This window comes from Chrysemys picta, chromosome 6 (genome assembly GCF_011386835.1).
Source record: "Chrysemys picta bellii isolate R12L10 chromosome 6, ASM1138683v2, whole genome shotgun sequence".
Taxonomy (NCBI): domain Eukaryota; kingdom Metazoa; phylum Chordata; order Testudines; family Emydidae; genus Chrysemys; species Chrysemys picta.
Window position 1 is genome coordinate 112,439,189 of NC_088796.1, and position 21,215 is coordinate 112,460,403.

The following is a 21,215-nucleotide window of genomic DNA, read 5'->3' on the forward strand; positions in this document are numbered from 1 at the left end:
CTGCCCCAAAGGTTGGAAGTGTGACACAGTTCAATATTACCTCTGTAATCAGGGTCACTTCACCTTTGTGTGCACAATCCCAAATGGGACTGTCTCAGCTTCTGCCATCCTATATAATAACCTCAGAACTATGTAACCATTTTTTAAAAGAAAAATTATATCTTAAAAAATAAAAGGAAGTGAAATTTGCAGCACTCTCTCCCAGCTTTGCTCACAGCTGCAAATGTAAATCATGGCTGCTGATATGCAAGATATGTTCTCTCTTGTGTACACCACAAAGAAGTTCTTATAAAAGCCTTTGTTGTAAGACAGAAATAGCTAATTTTATCACATTGTTCTGGAAAAAAATATGGAAATGTAATCTAAATTCATTGTATCTTAACTCAGAGAGCCTTTGAGGAGAATAAAGGTAAAATGTTTAATGTCCTCTATACTCTGTGCCTGCAGCTACACTAGCAACAACATTCCAGGGTGCTTTTCTGGACTAGGGTGAACTGTGCTAGCCAAGCATAGAGCAGCATCATATCCTAAACTAGAGCTCATTTGTGAGCCAACCTGTACTACCCAACATGGGCTCACAGCGAGGGAGCTGGGGGGGACATATCTCCAGTGCTGCTATTCCCCTCCTGGATATGTGGATGGGGAGTGGATACGTGGACGGGCAGTTGACTCCACCAACCCCAACTCCATCACTCCAGTCAGCACAGCTGAGTGGCATGGAGGGGCATATAAGCAGTGCTGGGGAAAAGAGCTGACATAGACTGCTTCTTTCCTGAAGCAGGGACTGTATTATGACTGAGTGAGGATTTAGTCCATAGGCTGCCCTTTATTCAGGTGCCAGTCTAGCCCCTAATGACTTGCAAAGAGTTTCAGGTTCCTGCGAATTTGAACTGTCGTGGCCTGCCCACAATGTCACTAAGGCTGAGTGATGACAGTTAATTTAGAACATAGCAATAGGTGTGAGTATTATTCCATCCAATGGCCCTTACCCTGCATTTATCAGCACTGTATTTCATTTGCCAATTGCCTAGCTTTGTTAGGCCTTATGGAGTTCTTCTCAGTCTTTTCTGGTCTTCGTAAACCTAAATAATTTTGTGTCATCTTCAAACTTTGCCACCTCACTGTTGTTCACTAGAATAGAAGGAATAAATTGACCCAAACAGATTATTTGTTCATAATATAGAAACAAAACAAAATTATCCTTAGATGAGACTTTGGATGGTTTTCAGTTCACAACAAACTTTTAGGGCTACATTATAAACTCCTGAGCATGATTTGTGTTTCTAATGAAAATGCTGAACCAGATCAGTTAAATTTGAATGGTGACTTCCTACTACTGGGAAGCTGTTCTTTTATTTTACTAGTTTGTCAAATCTCTGTTGACATATATCGTGCTGCAAAGACAGAGTCTCTGCCCTGAGAAGCTCACTGTAGAGCCTACAGTGGTTTTGTTTCCTATATTTCTGAAAAGTTGCACGTCATCTAAACAATGTAAAGTGTCACCAGATGCTATGGTGACATGGACCTCTATAAATACCCATCATGAAAACAAATAATAATTTAGATTGGGAACATAATGAGAAAAGACAGCAAATCAGATTGCAAGGGGGATGTACAGCAGGAGGAGGTATATACCAGTGAAACATGGGGTGAAAATGGCCAACAATAACCTTTTATATGGCTAATCTGTTACCTGAATGATTCACTCATGACTTTAGAGTAAAAAGGGCATTACACCATCTGACAGCTAGTGGGCAAAGTGAAAGTTTGTGGTCTCAACTCATTTCCTAGGAGGCAAATATCCATAACATAAAAGCCCAATATTACAGTGGAGAGACAAGATCTTCTTCAGGTCTAGCTCTGTGTATGCTCAAAAGCTTCTCTGTCTCATCAAAAGAAGTTGGTTCAGTAAAAAATGTTACCTCACCCACCTTGTCTCTCAAATAACCTGGGATCAACATGGCTACAGCAACATTGCAAACAATATTACAGTTGGCATCCTCATTGGCAGTCTCAGCAGAGTAACCAAGGACTGAGTGGATCTTTACCCCTCCTGACACAGAAACCTTCTGGTGAGGACACCACAGAGGAATGTGGCAAAACTTGCCTTGCTGAACCTGTTTTTGTATAAAGAACTTTGTATTCCAGGAACGTCAATGTAGCCCTATTCACAAGAGCACCAAATTAACTTCCCAGGGAAAAAAGGACATCACTTTAGCATAAGCAAGTCCTGCATTACTTAGTATTCCTTACACTCAGAAAGACAGAACATAGAGGCTTACAGCAATTCTATCCTCCTTGACAGAAGTATAGCAGCAACATGAATTTAGCTATCTTTATCTGCACAGTAATTCCAGATCCCAAATCCTCCAGTCTTTCCACCCTTATTCCTTAATACACTTACCATGTTTCTGCTTCATATCCCCATATAGACCAGATTGAATTTAACAAACGTACGCAAAGAATGATAGCTGATTCTAATGTAATGTGCAGGAAGTTAAATCCAATCACAGTTCCTACGGTAATGGAGGTGGTAAAGGTATGCAGATCTCTGTAGAAGCAAAGAGATTAAATGGGACTAGACAGTTCCTTCAGCTATAGCCACTAGAAAGCTGCAATACCTTTTTTAGCTATGTTGCCACCAGCGCCCAAAGGGAATTTTAATAAACCAAGAAAGCACTATAGTCAAGCAAATGCGATAATTATGCAAGCCCTCAAGCTGTTAGATTCAAGTCAGGAACGATGTTAGCTAAGACTCTTTATTTTGCATGACCTTCCCCCTCCACAGATACTGTATTGACCATGTACATCCCAGAAACCTGTCAATTTCAGCCAAAATAGAATCAACCAACATTTGAGTAGAAATCTTTGAAAGCAAGACAAAATCCAGTCAGTGGCTCTGTGGAGCATACATGCCAAAAATCTGAAAAACATTTGAATGAACATCTGTAGCTGAAATCTGTGGACTAGTAGTTCCCCAGGGAGGCTACTATGGCCAGCATCTGATGCTAACTAACAGGAGACTGCAGCCGGAGCCTTTGCTAGCTCCGTCTGTAACAACCCTTCTATGTAGGATGGCAGGATTAGGGATAAGGCTAAGATAATGGAATTTGTGCATGCCTGGTCTGATTGCTCAGCCTGACCAGAACATTGATATCATTGTGACAGCTGCTTTCTCAACACCCTCCCCCTGTAGCAAATGGTGGGCCAGTCTGTCAACTGCATATGTATATTTAGCAGAGACATATTGGCAATTAAGAAGAGAATGATTCACATTTGTATTATATATGGGTAAGTAGTTTAGGAAGTATTTAGGCATAGAATTTAAAGGTTTAGGATTGCTGATGTAATTCATTGTGATTTACCAGGATTTTGTTTCTTTTAGTAAGGTAATTGAAATGATCACTATATTTAACATTGGGGTGCAGGTTGTGTATGTATGTATAACTATACACATCTTTGACTTGAGTAGCAGCTTCTAGATGGTCAGCAATTTTCAGGAGCTAACCATATATTTAGGTGCTCTAATAGAATCAGAGGGTTAGAAGGGACGGCAAGGGTCATCTAGTCTAACCCCCTGCCAAGATATGAAGGGAGGAGCCCAGCTTTCAGCGCCCACTTTTGTAAACAATCACCATATATTTTGTGTGTCTCACACACAGGTCTGAGGTGAAGGATAGGCAATATTCAGTCCTGGACCAATGACAGGTTGCAGGTTTAATATCTACTCCTGGGGGAATTCTGTGCCACTGCACATGCACAGAATTTATGTCCTCCGCAGATTTTGTTGCTTCCCCACAGAAAAATGACTTTCTGACGTAGAAGCAAAGGGAAGCCACAAGAGCGGTCATGCGACCCTCCCCAGCAGTATGTTTTGGGTGCCCAGGGCAGCTGGCAGAGAGGTAAATCACTGTGGAGCAGGAGGCAGGATTGGGGGAAATCTGTTTGGTGGCTCCTACCCTGTGCCAGGCTCAGCTGCTAGTCCAGGCTGGGCTGGGCAGGATGGGACTTCCTCTTCCCTTGCACGGCATCCAGGGCCGAGTCAGACCCACCCCCAGATTTCTCCCCTGGCTGCAGGAAGCTCTGCAAACTCCTCCCCACCCCCCACTTCCTGCACCTATTGCTCTTCAGCTGCACGGAAAGGGATTCCTGTATAGGGAGATGCTCCCCCATCCACCCAACCCCCATGCATCCAGACCCCCTCAAATCCAGACCCTTCCGCCAAGCCTCACTCTCCCGCACTCAGAACCCCCCCCCCGATGAGCCCCATTCCCCCTGCACGTGGACCACCCTGACAAGCCAACTGCACCCGGATCCCCACCCCACCAAGCCCCAACCAGTTGCACTTGGATCCCCATCCCACTGAGTCCCACTCCCCCAGCATCCGGACCCCACCACTTAGCCCCCCATATCCAGACCCCCATACAGAGCTCTATCCCCACCACACCAAGACCCCCCAGCTGAGGCACAACCACCTTCACCTGGACCCCCCGCAGAGTCTCGTTACCATTGCACCCCCACACTAAGCCCCTCCATACTTGGATCCTGCCTTGCTGAACCTGCCTGCCCACACCTAGTGCACCTCACACGGAGGGGCAGGGCCCTGGGGTGTTTCTGGGGCAGACCCAGGCCTTGCACTGTGTCAGGGTTGGGTGAAGCCTTATCACTGAGTCTGTGTCCTGGGTGGGAGGGAAGTTGCACAGTGATCTCCCACCTCTGTGCAGCCAGTGGCCTATGCTCCCCAATGCCCTGCTGGAGCCTCCATGTTTATTTGACAAATAAAATTTGCAGTTTTGCAGAATTTTAAATTATGTGCACAGAATTTATTTTTTTTGGTGCAGAAATCTTAATTTTTTGGTGCAGAATGCCCTCTGGCGTAAATATCTTTCTAGCCCTGCTGAGTCACAAGAAAAGCTTTTGATCATTGGGAAAGGGAAGTTTCATGTTAGCTAACAGCACTTACGATAGAAAGTCCTTGGGTATTGTGCCATAATATCAGAGGAACTGTTTAGGCAACAACATTTTTTTCTAAAAGCTTTTTCTCTCCCTCTGAAATCTGTGAACTGGGCACTCGACTTTGAAGGTGGAACATGCCACACTCCAATTGTAGCAAGGGAAATGTGGGTCATAGATTCAAATACAGTGGAGAGAGGTAAGGCAGAAAATGATCAGGATCTCCTTCTTGTTAGTATCAGAATAGGGGACTTTTAATTTGAAAGCCCCCAAAAGTATATCTTAATTTAGAAAGGTCCAATACTAAAAACAGATGACCTATTCACCCCCTTATGAACAAGGAGACAGCCATTAAAAACCTTGATCTGATATCTAAGCATTTCTAATCCTTATCTAGGCAGAATTCCTCACCCGGGGCAACATTCCTGCACTGCAACAAACTCCAGGGCTTACCTGGGCCCTTAAACTGGAGTAAGTTCCTAGTGTTGGAGACTAGCTTTGTCATTCCTGAATTCCACTCTCTATTGGTTCTAGCCAGCCAGCTCCCTCCAGACCTTTCCTTGCAGTCCCCAACTATTTCTAATACATATATATTTTTCCTACCTCATTAAATCACTCTCCCATCCTACTCCTTCTAGCCAGGAAGAAGCCACCACCAACAAAACACCCCAAACAAACCAACCCAAATAATATTTGGCAGTTTGCCACTCTTGAGTGGGACACTGTAGTGCTGCCTTCCTTGCAATACTGCATTCCTAACAGCAGATGGTGCCACATAAAATTATAAATAGCCGCTCTTACAAGCCCCCCTCACTTGACCCAAAATGGAATCCAGCACTTAGCTTCAAACACTATGGAAGTCACTCTGGCTCCAGAGAAAGACATAGTAAATGTTGCCTGCAGGTAAGAATCTCCAAATGTGTACTTTCCAAAATAAGAGGAGTTGGAAGATAGAGTTTCCTTTTGTATCTCACCCTTAGAATGTTATTAGGAACTCAGTAAAGAGGTTTAATGCAAGTTACATACATTGTTACAGCAACCCTTTGCACCAGTTGTCCCCTTGGGTTTACACATGCTCTGTGGTGACCTGCTTGGTCACAGAGGGTTTAAAAAAAAGCTCAAGTAAAATTTCTCTAGAAACTTTCTAGAATCATTTTTCTGTAAATGAGGTAGAATATGGTAAATGCCGGGCTGTGCTGTAAGTTGGCACTCGTGTGATAGTCTGTGCAACTCACATAGCATAGCTTTGTCCTCTTTCAGTGCCCAGTAATGTATAGAGGTCTTGAGTCTTCTGCTGTCCTTGAGCTGATGGACATAGTCCTTTAGCTCAAGTGGTAGAGACTCGTGCTTTTAGATAAAGAGGTGCCAGTTGGTTCAGTCCCCACTGATGACCTATCCAGGAGTGTTACTGCATCTGCATAGTTTACTTATAGCTCTTAAATAATGCAGCCACCCCAAATTCATTCCTAGATAACCTTGTCATCACAGCTTGTTGTCACATATTCTCTCTCTCTTTCTGCTGCCATTATTTGTTGTGTGGTTCTAACTTTCATCGGATGCTTTCACCCTGATCATTTCAGTTCACGTTTGTGTTTTCAGAATGTTGATGAGAATTAGTCACAAAGCAGTTTCATTTCAGTAGCTACTTTTCAAAGTTTAATATCTTGCATATTTATTCCACCCCCTCAATACTGGATGCACAATCTGTCTGACTCTTCCCTATTTTGATTTTAAGCTGCTTTTTTTAACAGAGTACTGTCTTAGAAATAACTCACTGTATGTAATAGATAAAGCAGTGCCAGCTCTAGGCAGCAACACTGAGAACATCAGGGTATGGTTTAATTGTTCACTGTGAATTTTCCTGAACTGGGAGGGCGTGTTTACACATTTCACTAATACATATATGTTACTATGAGGTTTTCTAGACTGTGGTGCAGGACATCCCCCAAAAGGCATTAGGGCTTAATGCAAGAAATTCATGTTTTTCCTTTAAGGCTAACTCTCTGAATAATGAACAATAACCAGTTCTGAATACAGTTTTGTTAAATCAATTATAAGGGTCTGAACCCTAAAGGGCCAGATGGCCCTGTGCAGCAGCTTGCAGGACTGGGCCATGATAAGGTGACAGTTCACTACGTTTCAGCCAGATCCATATGAAATCCAGCATCAGTTTGTGTTCTTGGTTTCAGCATCATGTAAGGTCGATGTAATGTGTGTCTTTGCAACTTACCAATACCTGTTGTTAACCATGCATTGTGATTACCAATCGGATATGTACATGTGCAAAATTCCACCCAAAAGTAGAGGCAGAAGAAGCATTCTGCTTTCATAGATTATAAAGCTGGAAGGGATCAGTGTGATCATCTAGTATGACCTTCTGTATAACACAGGTCAGAGGACTTCCCTGAATGAATTCCTGTTTGAACTTGAGAGTAATCTTTTAGAAAAACATCCAATCTTGATTTAAAAATTTCCAGTTATGGAAAATCTACCACAACCCTTGGTAAAGGTGTTACAGTGGTTAATTACCCTCACTGTGTGTTTTTCTTTTTTTTAAGTCTTGTTTCTAGTCTGAATTTGGCCAGCTTTAACTTCCAGCCATTGGATGATCTTATACCTTTTATCTGCTAGATTGAAGAGCCCTCTATTAAATTTCTGTTTCCCACATGTAGGTACTTATAAACTGTGATCAAATCATCCCTTAAACTTCTTGTTGTTAAGATGAACAGATTGAGCCTTTCACTATAAGGCTTGTTGTCCAATCCTTTAATCATTCTTGTGGCTATTCTCGGAACCCTCCAATTTATCAACTTGCTTCTTGAATTGTGGACACCAGAACTGAACACACTATTCCAGTAGCAGTTGCCAAATACATAGGTAATATCACCTCCTTATTCACGCTTAAGATTCCCCTGTGTATCTATTCAAGGATTGCGTTAGCCCTTTTTAAGCAGCCCACCAAGGTTTGAATGGCATAATATTTAGAGGGAAATGTAATGTAATTTGTTTACATCTGTCAGGCGTTTCCCCCCTTAAACATATTTTCTATTGAATTAGGGTAGAGTCTTAGATTTCCTAAGGAGCTTTCTTTCTTTCTTTGCTTTTTATGGTCCCTCCACCTTGTTTATTATATGATTTCCAAGTTCTACAAACTGTCTGAATATGATAACTCAGAGCCAAAATGTCTTTGGCATTAAACATTTGTATTTTTCACATTGAGCATTTCATAGACTATCAAGGTTGGAAGGGACCTCAGGAGGTCCAACCACCTGCTCAAAGCAGGACCAATCCCCAACTAAATCATCCCAGCCAGGGCTTTGTCAAGCCTGACTTTAACAACCTCTAAGGAAGGAAATTCCATCACCTCCCTAGGTAACCCATTCCAGTGCTTCACCACCCTCCTAGTGAAAAAGTTTTTCCTAATATCCAACCTAAACCTCCCCCACTACAACTTGAGACCTTTACTCCTTGTTCTGTCTAGGACAACTGTGGTCTGTGATACCTGACTTTTGATATTCAACTATTTATTTTCAAGAAACCATATTGTGCAGCAATAAAGATCTGCTTATTATTAACCTTGCTCAAAGTACAGTCTGCTCTTCCTTTTCTCTTCTTGCTCTCTCTTTCACTTTTTATTTTAAAAAGGCTAAATAAATGAATTTGACATTTTAGAACTGCAAGATCTTGATTTAACTGCAAGGTAGGACTTTGGATACAGAGGGACATCTTTTCACATTTAATTAATTCTTTTCCCTGACATTTCTCCCATCATGAGGCAAATTTGTTTGTGGTGCTTAACCTTTAAGTATTATATCAGTTTTCTGAGGAGTCATGCAGTGGTCAGAAGCATCTGGATAAAACAACATGTCAACTTTATCATAACTTGGTAATCAGAATAGGAAATATTTTTCTCTCTCTTCTTTATTACGATTGCCCAAGCAAGGACAAACTAACATGAGCATGTATAATAGGTGCAAAGAGGACAAAAATCTGGGGCTCAGAATGTGTATCCCAGTCTGTGTTCTCTCTTTCTGTTTCTAGTCCTAAAGAGCAGAGGGGGGAAAAAGCCTTGTTGAAATAGTTACAGTTGTATAGTTTTCCATAATCATTATATTTCTGCCATCTGCTCCTCTCATAGAAAGGTGGATTCATATATTTTCCCACCCTGAAATCATTTAGTAAAAACATAGTATATGGTAAAAGCTGTCAGTCATCTTGATAATGCTACATGTTGATTGTGTCTGGCTCCATGGAGGAAATGTGCTGAACTACCAGCGGTAGAAAGGGAGTGGTGGTGATAGTAGTTTGCAGGGCCAGCCTTAGGGGTGGGCCACCTGCGTGACCGCCCAGGGGCGCCAGTGGTCAAGGGGATGCAGAAGTGCGCGCTGCCGATGTAGTGTCAGAAACGGCTCCCAGCTGGCAGGGGAGTGGTGCATGGGGGGCACCCAGATTTCTCCCTGCTTCCTCCTGGCAGAGGAACTGGGGGGGGGGTAGGGAGAGTGGAGTGGTGACACACAGATACTGATCACCCCCTCAATGTTCCTCCGTGCCACCCTAGGGGTGTGTGTGTGTGTGTGGGGGGGAGTGAGGAGCCACTCCCACAGGGCCAAGGGCACCAAAATACAAGTTCGCCCAGGGTGCCATTTTCCCTAAGGCTGACCCTGGTAATTTGGATAATCACTGAGCAGCTATTGATGCCACTTCACAGTGCATGTGGTTTGGGATTCACTCTGTGTATGTGTGCACGCTTAGGGTGTAGATGGCAATAGGGAGGGAACAGGATTTTTTGCTTTGTTATCAAATGGGATGTAACGCTGTTGACCACTGAAGCAATAGCATCAAGGCAAGGAGTGGCGAATTCTTATTTATATTGCAGTGGTATCTGGAGGGCCCAACCAAGCTCAGGCTCCCATTATACTTATACACTGTAAGAGAGAGTTCCCACCCTAACGAGAGTTCCCACCTTTACACTCTAAAGAAGCAAGACAAAGAGTATTATTCCCATTTTACGGAGAGGTATCTAAGACACAGAAAGACTTCTTTTGCCCAACGCATACTCAGTCAGAGGGGGAAACTGAACTCAGATCTCCTCAGTCCCAGTCTAGTGCCTTAACCGAAAGACCATTGTTCCTCAATATTATCTTTTTAGCCCAGTGTGTTCTGAAAATCTGCAAGGCCCTCTCCCTGCAAAGATTTACGCATGTGAATAACTTTACTCCTGGGAATAGTTTTACTCAGTCTCATTGGGACTATTGCATGTATTAAGATTTTGCAGGTTTCAACCCAAAGCTTCATCAGGAAAATGTTACTTCAATGGTATCTTCTAAAGGGATGGCAAGAGTACTCAAGGCAGCTGTTTAATGTTCTTCACCTTCATTGTGAGTTATTTGTATACTTGCACTTTGTGGCAAAGGGATTTCACCAATTCTGATTTATTTCAAATTTGAAAATTGTACTTGATGCTTTTCTTCCCCAGAGTGCTTTGCAGGCATTATGAAAACCTGGGGATAATACTTGTAGTATCTACACACCTTAATGTACCCTCCAACAGTTGAGAGAGAGAATTTGGTGTGCTTGAAGTTTCTAAGAAAATGAGATATTCCAAAATATTTGTCTGGTAACTTACTGGAACTATGCACTGTCCTGCAATATATATTCATAGAAACAAATCCAGGAAGGACCACTATGGTCATCTCATCTGTATAATAGAGGTGTCACAATTCAGGGAAACTGCACCTGTATTCCCCCCTCTCGGTCCACTTCAGGAGTTCCCAGTTAGGTTGTAGGTCTCCAGCCATCACCATGTCCCTTGCCCCACTCATATAGGAATGGGAGTTTTATACTATGATATCCCCACCAAACCAGTGTGCCTAAAGGTCAGTGTCTGTGCTTCGCTTTCTGAAGGCTACGAACAGTGTATTGCCAGCAGTTACAAGTTACCACATAGCTCTTTCGAAGCAAGCATATTCATTGTTAAGGTAAAAGCAAAACTCAGGAAACATAATGAAAACAGATTTAAATGAACACTAAACATAACAGAAGTCATCCATCATTTTTATGGGACCCTAGTAGGCTAAAGTCTTTCCAATCCTTCTGCAAGGGTTGGGGTCCCCCTAAGGCACAAGGTTCCATCTGTTCGTTGTATCAGAAAGAAGACCCCAAGTCAGTTTAAACCCATCCTTTTTATGCCAAAAGCCCTTTCTTTGTCTGTTTTGTCTCTGGAAAACCCAGTTTGAACCAGTATATGCAAGCCTCTCCGCAGGGTGGTACCTCGCTGGAGGTATTTTCAACATAATTGTTTCACCTTAATCACCCCTGCCCCTCCCCCTGGTTTGAGTTCCTAGAGGAATTGCGGTAACCCTTCCCTCTGGAGTTGCATACAATCCCTGGCCCACAATGATCCATAAACTTAACACAATACGGTCCCCAAAAGATACTGCATGGGGTAGCAACATCCGTCACATCAGGACCTAGAATTTCACTCCTTAATCCCTGCCGTGGAGGGAATTACTCTTTCCTACTATGAAAGCACATTTTAAAATTTAGATACTAGGGAATTTATGGAGGTACCAGCTATTTGGCCTGAAATATACATACTGTGGTATAAATTGGTGTTCACTCCATTGACTTCACTGCACCTGGTTATACTAATGGGAAGTGTGTGTGCAAATTGGGTACAGTTGGAGAGGATGCAAATTGGATTTGATCCTGCAAGCTTTCGGACACTTCTTGAGAGGCGACAAGCATGCTCAACTCACGTGAACCAGTGGGAGGTGAAGGCACTCAGCTTCTCTCAGGAGGCCCCATTGTCCCTGGAGGATCAGGCCCATAGAAAAGTTACAGTGAAAGAGAGATTACTATTCTGTAACAGTTGGGGAAATTGTTCATCGTGATGGTTATTGTGGAGGGTGCCCCTTCTGCACTGTGGAAAAGGCACTTATTTATTATTTATACAGAGCTGTAGTTGTCCCTAGCACATTACAGAGCAAGTGAAAGACAGGCCTCTACTCTGAAGAGTTTACAGTCTAATTCAGACATCACAGCAATAACACAAAATCGGGGTCTGTGCGGGGGTCAGAGGTAGGTAGGTAGGTTTGTAGTTAGGCAGTGGGTGTTAGGTGTGGGACTCAGACAGCTTCTCAGATCTTCCTAGGAAAGGTATTTACCGGCAGATTACAAATATTAACATTGCTTTTTATTTTGTGAAACTACTGAGGTATTTTGCCTGGCTTAAAGGGACATCATCAACCTGAAGTCTACTCAACAAAAACTATACCTACCGCTGACTCTGACAGTTGTAGGTCTTCAATTTCATTTTTTCTACATTTTAAAATGATCTACTCTCCTCTGTTGCTGCATGGAAGACCCACACAAACAAGGGGACACTGATTTACCAGACACAGGGGAAACAATGAAACTAACTACACACACACAGTGCTGGCAATTGCACAAAATATACTAGAAGAACTAGAGAGAAATATTTTTTCTCTGATCTCTTTCAATCATATTATTCTTAGGTATTACTTCTGCTGTTTGTTAGAGAGGAAAACAAATTCAGATTTTTTTTTAAAGTTGATTGTGTCTCTTTAATATTCACTAACAACAATAGTACTGAAAATTCTATCATAAAACCAGGTCCTTCTGATTATAGTCTTGCTTTGACCTCTAGTTAAATTCTGGCATGACTATTAGCAGCCAAGATTCTCATGAATTGCTAAAGTGAGAGTTGCAGACACAAGGCATCACAAGGTTTTGGATGGTGGACAGCACTTGTTTTAGCTCCAAAGAGTCTTGTGACAATGAGCCTAGTAAAACTGGGTTAAATTGAAGTTGAAGAGGGAAAAGGCAGAATGATGAAAATTTAATGTCCAGTATCTTTCTCACCAAGCTTTAAAGAAAGTGCTTATAAATCTTTGGTTAGCTGGGGCTCCCATCTTTCTCGTGATACATAGCACTAGTTGGAATTGCCAGTAATTCATGTAAAACCATTCTTTAAATTGGTCACTAATCCCGTAGATCAGGCTAAAAAAATAATAGGTCATTTACCAGACATGTTAGGATGCTTTCAGCATCCTGAATAGTTTGTCCCTGGTGGTAGGACTGTAATCCACTGGTGTGTGTGTGTTCCAGGGTCCCCTCTGCACCTGACCACAGAAGATATGAGTCTGTTACAGCCACCACCTACACAACGTTGGCTTTTTAGTGTAGGATATGGCCCCAGTTCAATCCCTAGTGCATCAGTCAAGATGGTGGCTCCCACATAAGGGAGAAAGAGCCAAGGCTGTTTAGTTGGGGTTGGAATAAACTCATGCCCACTGTGGACTGGGCACAGAAGGGGACCTGTAACACTGATCATTGGATTACACCACATCAGTGGCAAACAACCAAGGTAAAAGGATGCCATCTCTGTCAGAATGTTTTCGTTTTTTTTTTAAAGCGGATTTTTAGGTCTAACCCTAATTAACAAAAATTGAATTTGAGGAATCGAAATAAACATTTGGGGGGATTAATGCTAAAAACAAAGTCTCTGCGTATATCTTCTCTTCTGCCATGTAAATGCTCTACTGACTTAGACACCGTTGCAACTACAGTGTATGAACGCAGTGGCACAATAATTTATACACTGATGAGCCCTAACTGCATACAGGGGCCCTAATCCTGTATGTGACTCCATGTGGACAGACCTCTGGGTCTATGTGGAATCCTTAGTTTCCAGAAAGGGTGAACATAGTCCCATAGGAATCTGGTCTGTCCAGCAGTAGTTGTAATGTAAGCATTTCCCATTTATATTCTAACTGGAGAGAAATTAGGAGACTGAGCAGTAGGAAAGAAAGTAAACAAGGTAGGGGAAATATGTGAGAGTAGGAATGAAAAGTGGTTATGAGACAACTGCTGTCACGATATCATCCTTGAAGAATTACTCCTAATTAATTATTTTATAGAGATCTTGCAGACCAGTAGTTACTGAGGGTTCTTATTTAATAAAGGTGAGAGCACATGGGAGAATTCCTACTTACCCTGTTCCCATTGCCTCCTAGTGGAAATATATAGCTATGAATTCAAATATGAATGTAGGAGAGCTAGGTAAAAAGAACAGTTGAAAACAGATGGCAACAGTTATTACTGGCATATTCCCAGTTGGGGGCTCTACCATTTAGAAACAAGCATCTGTTCTTCTTCCCCATTGCAAAGTGGTTCTAACTCAGAGGTGTTAAAAATATGTAAGTTGCTGTTTTATTCATTTTTTGGTGTTTACTGACTTTAATGACTTATATCCAATGAAAAGTACAATGTTTACCCAAGTGGCAAGGGACTCAAAACACAGAAATACAGGTCTCTCTGATGCAGAACCTTGGATTGTAGAACACAGTAGGTATAGCTTAAAGAAACCCCTCTTAAACTGGAAAAAGGGGGATAAAAGGCTGAAGCTGTAGCAATCTGAGAGTCCTGCCTCTCTAACACTTCTACTTTCTTTAAGCATCCTCCTCTTTCCTGTAGCTATCAATAGATTTTTGAGTCTAAAGAGAACATGCATTTAACTGCTTCAGTGCTTGCCCAACCTAACCTGTACTGTATGTGGATTCAAACAAATGATGGGTGCATCTCGAAAGGCCTGGGGCTAAATTTTGGTTTTAAGCTACAGCCCCAATTAGACAATGCTACTGAGATCATTTCCCCACTCCACCGCCCAGCAGAAGCTTCCAGAGACCCTGTGCTTATGTAGGGTGACCAGATGTCCCAATTGTATAGGGACAGTCCCGATATTTGGGGATTTTTCTTATATAGGCTCCTATTACCCCCCACCTCCTATCCCGATTTTTCAAACTTGCTGTCTGGTCACCCTGTGCTTATGGGAGGCACTTCAGCAGTCTGGGAGGAAAGCAGCTGCCGCTAAACCCATTTCAGAGGATGCAGCATCCACTCTTATGATCACAGAGCACAAGGGCATATCAGCCCAGTGTGGAGGGGAGACGGGGCCACTCTCTATTCCTCCCTGCCCCCTTTGGTGTTTCTGGTACCACCAGTGATTAATGGAAACCCCTCTAGTCTTCTTGTCTGGGGAAGCTTGATGTGGGTCTGAAGTTGGTTTTCATTTTATCCAAGATGGACTTTAAAATAAACTTGAGCTTATTAAAGTGGTGGCTGGGGGAACCTACTTGTAGCAGAATATATCCTGACTATCTGTGTGTTTAGCTTCATCGAAGATCTGCTGCAAACACTATTCAAAACCCAGATTTCTAAAAGAATTCCTATGAATGTATCTGTCCTCTTTGAGCCTCAACAGCTTACAACAGGCAAAAAGCCACGTAACCTTAGTTTGTTGTGCGTATGACTGAAATCATGGTGATTGTGCTTGTAGGCCTGGGCTCCCATCCAGCACCTAGATCTGTGTGGATTTGATTGCAGTAATACCTGAATGACCAGAATTCTTTTCACCTAATACTTTGATACTAACTAATACTTTGTGGGCACCCAAGTTTTGGAACGTTTGTGCCCTTGGCATGGAGAATGCAATAGATTTGTTGACTAAATGGTATTGTTAATATGCTTGCAGATTCTGATGGGGTAGATGGAGTTGTGTTTGCGTGACTACCTTTTTCTTTATGAAAGGTGGAAAGGTAGTAATGGATGACTACTCATTTGCTTTGAGTATTCTTTCATGTAAGGTCTGACAGGGCTCTGTTGTCTAACCCCTTCTGTTCACTGTCTATATGAAGTGTTGAGGGAGCTTTTGAGATGGTTTGCATTGCAGGGCATTGCATTGCAGTTTCAAGATGATACTCTGTTGTTGGACGTTAGCCTGTGGTTGCTTGGCTTTCCCAGTGCCTGGCTGAGTATGGCTTAGCTAGCTCGTTAAAGCTGCATCTTGGTAAGGCAGAAGTAATGCTGGCTGGCTGAGGGGAAGCAGATGATATGATGGAGGTCATAGGTACTACTTCAGTTCAGTATCAGAGGGGTAGCCGTGTTGGTCTGAATCTGTGAAAAGCAACAGAGGGTCCTGTGGCACCTTTAAGACTAACAGAAGTATTGGGAGCATAAGCTTTCGTGGGTAAGAACCTCACTTCTTCAGTTGCAAGAAGAAGATTGCATCTGAAGAAGTGAGGTTCTTACCCATGAAAGCTTATGCTCCCAATACTTCTGTTAGTCTTAAAGGTGCCACAGGACCCTCTGTTGCTTTACTTCAGTTCAGTAGTTTGCCTGCCTATTGTTAACCCAGTTCAAGACCTAAGGACTCTGCTGAATGTTTAGCTGTTTATGGAATCAGGGAACAGTAGTGGCCAAAAGTGCTTCAATCTGTCTTGCACTCGTTAAGGAGTTCGGTATCCTTTCTTTCAGATGCCAGACTCAAAAGAGTGATCCCTATCTTTGACACCAGGAGCCTGGATTACTGGTATGTGCTGTTCCTCAGACAACTCTGAGGTTTCTCAAACTACAGCTTTACCCAGGTTTTATTTGGGGAGGTTATTGGAGAGATGGAATGGGGTTTGAAAGAGGACTTATTTTGCTTACTCTAACATAGTTTTGGCTGATATTTAATGGTGTTTTTGATTGTCAGTGTGCCTACAGGCTGGCTGATAGGCACATTCTATATATGGAAGTCTGATTAAATAAAAATGAACACTTAATTGTTTTGCATTTGAAATACTTTGTATTCATGACATGTACTATCTGTTTAGCCCTGCTTTTGGAATCCCCCAGAGGTAGCAGCATCTTGAGGATAATGCCAGAAACGATCTGCTCCATAAGGTAGGCTTGTTTGCTTCTTGCATTAACTGACCCCTCAAAGTACACAGAAACAATGGTCTCCTAGAGACCATTAGCATCCTCTTATTTTGGGAAGGATCACTTTACATTTAGAACAGCACTATTTTTGGGTATATGCTAAGACTGCTGCCTTCTTTCCTGCTATGTAAAGAAACTGTTTTCTCATGGAAACATAATTGGTATCCAAGTATTAGGTGAAAAGAATTCTGGTCACACAGGTATTACTGCAACGAGTTAAATTTGTGGCTTGATTGTGGGTCAGTAGCATTCACACCCATAATGGCCGGTGACAAAAGCCACCTATTGCGATATAAAACTTCAATTTTATATCGCACCAATCACTATAGTTCCCTCAATGTTAATACAACAGTCATATATGGAGTGCTTGTGTTACTGTCCTTCTGAAAAGGACCTGTATACAATTCTGACTAATTTGCTCACACAGTTACTGCCACTTGTAAATGCCCTCATAGAAACTCCATATGAAAATGGCCAGTTGCACATGCACTTGGTTATTTGCATGTGCAATTGCCATGACTGTGTTCACACCCATGGCAACTACATGATTAAATTAGCCATGAAAATGCATGTGCATATTTGCATACACACATTGTATATGCATGAAAATTGTATATAAAACTTTGTCCATGGTACGCAAAATGGCTCAGCTTTTAAATCCAAAAGCTGCCTTATTCTGCAGTGTATTTAGTGGACTGTACATACAATCATGGTGGAGGTGGACATGGTCTATAGTTCTTTGTTTACAAGAATGTCTTTCTGGTAATTGATGTCCTACACCCCAATGAAGTCTGTTTTCAATTTTCTGTTTGGCAACACTGTGCACTTTGGGTTTCAATCTATATTCTTCTTTGTCAAACAGTTGAGTTGGTCCAGAAAAGTCTGACATGCCTCTTCTGTCTGCATTACTACAGCTGCATTGGTTTTATTTTTGAACTGGGTTCATATTAGTTCTAACGAGATGGAGGTGCCTCAGTAAGGTGTTACAGTACTTTGCATGTACACAGCCCAAAGACATGTTGCATCAACTGAACTAAAGCTGTGATTTTTAAATTGATTTAGTTAAACCAGTTCAAAAACTTGTGTCCACACTCTTATTTCAGCCAAAGGGAGGCTTATTTTCTTTTAGTTAAAGTTGATTAGTAATAGGCTTAAGCTAAACTAAAATAAGCCACTTTTAAATTGAAATCTAAGTGTCTACAGAGGTGTTTATACCTGTTTATCTAATTTGGTTTGAAAACTAAATTAAGTTAAAACAGTGCAACTTCTGTATGTAAACAAGATTAAAGATGCATTGTTGGTCTAATGTGCATAGCTGTCTCATGTAGATGACAATACCCTTATAGTTTGTCCAGTTTGTACCAGCAGCATTAAGAATATTAGAGTTACAAAACCTAACTGGCATAGTTGAATTTGTTTTTCATTTGCCTTGTTTATATGAGTAGGTTTGCAGGTAATTCCAGAAGGGTTGTGTCCAAACTCTGATCTCCATAAGTTGAGTAAAGAATGCACAAGAGTGTGCTGTGTATGTAACGGCATGCACCACAGACTGTCAGCAGATTTTGAGACTGGGACTTTCAGCACTGGAATCTGGACTTCTACTTGAGCTACTGAAATAACTCCATTAGCGGATGGCAGTAGTAGGTTGTTATCTGCAATGTGTATTAGCCAAAAGAGTGGACCAAAACACACTTCACAAATGTATCATATGTGCATGCTTCCTTTGCATAGATGTGGATCTTACACAAAACCTAGGACATAAATCTTGACTCAAGTGCACAGCTCTAACTTTCTCTATAATGGGCAGAATCAAATGTTGGGGTTTAAATCTGGATTTTGCCCCATCTAGTTTGGGAGTGTTCAGATTAAAGGTTTTGTTTGTCCATTTTAGAAACATGAAGTTTATCATCAGGTGTTTGGTGCAGGTTCATCTCTGCTGTTATAGTGTATGCAGTGCTATGATGACCCTATTATTTGACAAGTTGTAATACTCTGCTAGAGACTGAAGAATAAGCAAGACATAAAATCAAGCTATAAAAATCACCATGGCCAGATGATCATTAGTGCCTATAAATGATAATGAGGACATTTTAAAAGCAGGAATAAATAGGCAGGCTATATATTTGAATGGCTGTCCAAAATAGTAAGATCTACCTGCATGCAAATGCATGGGCAGAGTCAAGTGAATAACTTGTAATAAATAATGTAGAGTTGTGTGTCTCTTTTTATTCATGTGTATGAACCGATGGCCACTCTCTTCAATGTATTTGTTTGAAATTATTAGTCAAATTTCTTCCTATGAATTCCTAACTCTGACTTGCACTTTGATTTTTCTGCAGCTATTTATGTTAGATCATCTGAACCCATGGTATTGTTTCTGTTCAGGATTGGATGGGTGAAACTCTCTTAAAATCAGGTTTCTGGTGAGAATGCTTGTGGAAGGTGCATTTACTTTCATGAACATTAAAACAAATGAGCCTAATGTATTTCACTAGTACAAATGCTCAGTGTGCAAACAATTGTATGAATCTTCACGGAAAGAATACATAAGAGGGCTGTGAATATGGTTATTGTGAATTGAGTCTAAAATTCAAATAAATGCCACTAGGATTTTTTTCCCCTCCACTCATCTTCCCTGTGTTTGATCACTCCCAGCTCTCTCTGTTTTATCACTGAAATTTAGTGCACTAAGAATCGGGCTTAGCAGTGTGTAGAAGAAGCAACAGCTTTCCATTCACTATCGTTTGCAAATAAAAAAAATAGTGCAAGAGCTTGATTCACAACCAGAGGTGCAAATGGCACTGACGCTCCTGTCGATGACCAATAGAGGGGATAGGTGGCAGATGTTTTGCCTCATGCTCTGGGCTATGCTAGCGGAATCCAGCGTGACTCATAGTTGAATCTACACCTAAATGTTAAGTAGGAGGCTGTTCTTTAAAAAGCTCTGAAGACCTAGATGCAGGGTTCCTTACCCCTCCTGTAAGCTAACCATTTTGTCAGTGGTATTGGAGATGAGCTTCAGAATTAATCCTGGCACATACCCGTGGCTCTTTCTTGATGCCCACAATGTGTCAAATTCTGTGGTCCTTAATCAAGTAAAACTCCTATTAAAGTCACTGCTGCAGCAGCCCTTGCTCCATTTTGGCATTGTGCCTTTGCTTTCCAAATTCAGGTTTGGTTATCCTGAGCCAGTGGCACTGGCATTATGCCTAATTGTGTGTCTGTCAGAGCTGGGGCTGAACAGACAAGCAGACTGATGCAATTCCAGAGTAAGCAGAAGCTACTTATGAATTGACCTCTCCAAGTGACTCATGTGGTTCCTGAAATGTTTTGTGAAGTCTGTATTGTGAGTAATACTGATCTTTCCATTTCCCACTGTTCTTCAAGGCGTTGCTGTGATTAACCCTGGTGGGAACCCCAAAAGATCTCCAGTTTGGTTGTAGTGGGAAATTGTTTGAGATCAGCTTTGATTATCAGCTTAAATTGGCAAGTTGTGTGATACTATGGAGGTTTTGGTGTAGTGTTTGTTGTTTGTTTGTTTGTTTTTAAGAAAACATAGTTTTCTAGCACATTGTATTTATTTTTATTTCTAGGCTTTCCTATAGGACTCATCACAGTTGAACCTTAGGGCTTTGTCTACTCAAGGAAATTTACCAACATTGTTATACTGGTAGAATGCTACTGGTATAACACCCTATGTGGACATTCTTACTCCAGAATGTTCATACGAGGAGTTATACCGATATAACTACATTGATATAGTTATGCTGGTAAATTTCCACATGTAGAGAGTCCCTTAGCAGCTCATAGCCATTGTGATATTTGTTGTTGCTCTTAAGAAACACTGTTCACTTGCTTTCATAAAGTGATAAGAACATAAGAATGGCCTTACTGGTCCATCTAGCCCAGCATCCTGTCTTCCGAGGGAATGAACAGAACAGGTAATCATCAAGTGATCCATCCCCTGTTGCTCATTCCCAGCTTCTGGCAAACAGAAGCTAGGGACACCATTCCTGCCCATCCTGGCTAATAGTCATTGATGGACCTATCCTCCATGAATTTATCTAGTTCTTTTTTGAACCCTGTTATGGTCTTGGCCTTCACAACATCCTCTGGCAAGGAGTTACACAACGCACAGTCAGTCTGTGGGAAGAAATATTTCCTTTTATTTGTTTTAAACCTGCTGCCTATTAATTTCATTTGATGACCCCTAGTTCTTGTGTTGTGAGAAGTAGTAAACAACACTTCCTTATCTACTTTCTCTACATCAGTCATGATTTTGTTGACCTCAATCATATCTCCCTTTAGCCATCTCTTTTCCAAACTGAAAAGTCCCAATCTTATTAATCTCTCCTCATATGGAAGCAGTTCCATACCCCTAATCATTTTTGTTGCCCTTTTCTGAATCTTTTCCAATTCCAATTCCAATATAAGATGGAGCGACCACATCTGCACACATGGATTTATATAGAGGCAAC

The 21,215-nt window shown here is 41.7% G+C and overlaps 1 long non-coding RNA gene across 3 annotated transcripts in view; it reads left to right on the top strand.

Annotated features, from left to right (window-relative positions):
- Positions 1–5,780: 5,780 nt before the first annotated feature.
- The window catches only part of LOC135972267 (uncharacterized), a 197,715-nt gene continuing 182,280 nt past the window's right edge, over positions 5,781–21,215 (top strand). For all 3 annotated transcript variants that reach the window (XR_010588693.1, XR_010588694.1, XR_010588695.1), the window contains exons 1-3: positions 5,781–5,856; positions 16,291–16,345; positions 16,632–16,701. This is a non-coding gene — a long non-coding RNA (uncharacterized LOC135972267). The remainder of the gene's footprint in view (positions 5,857–16,290; positions 16,346–16,631; positions 16,702–21,215) is intronic.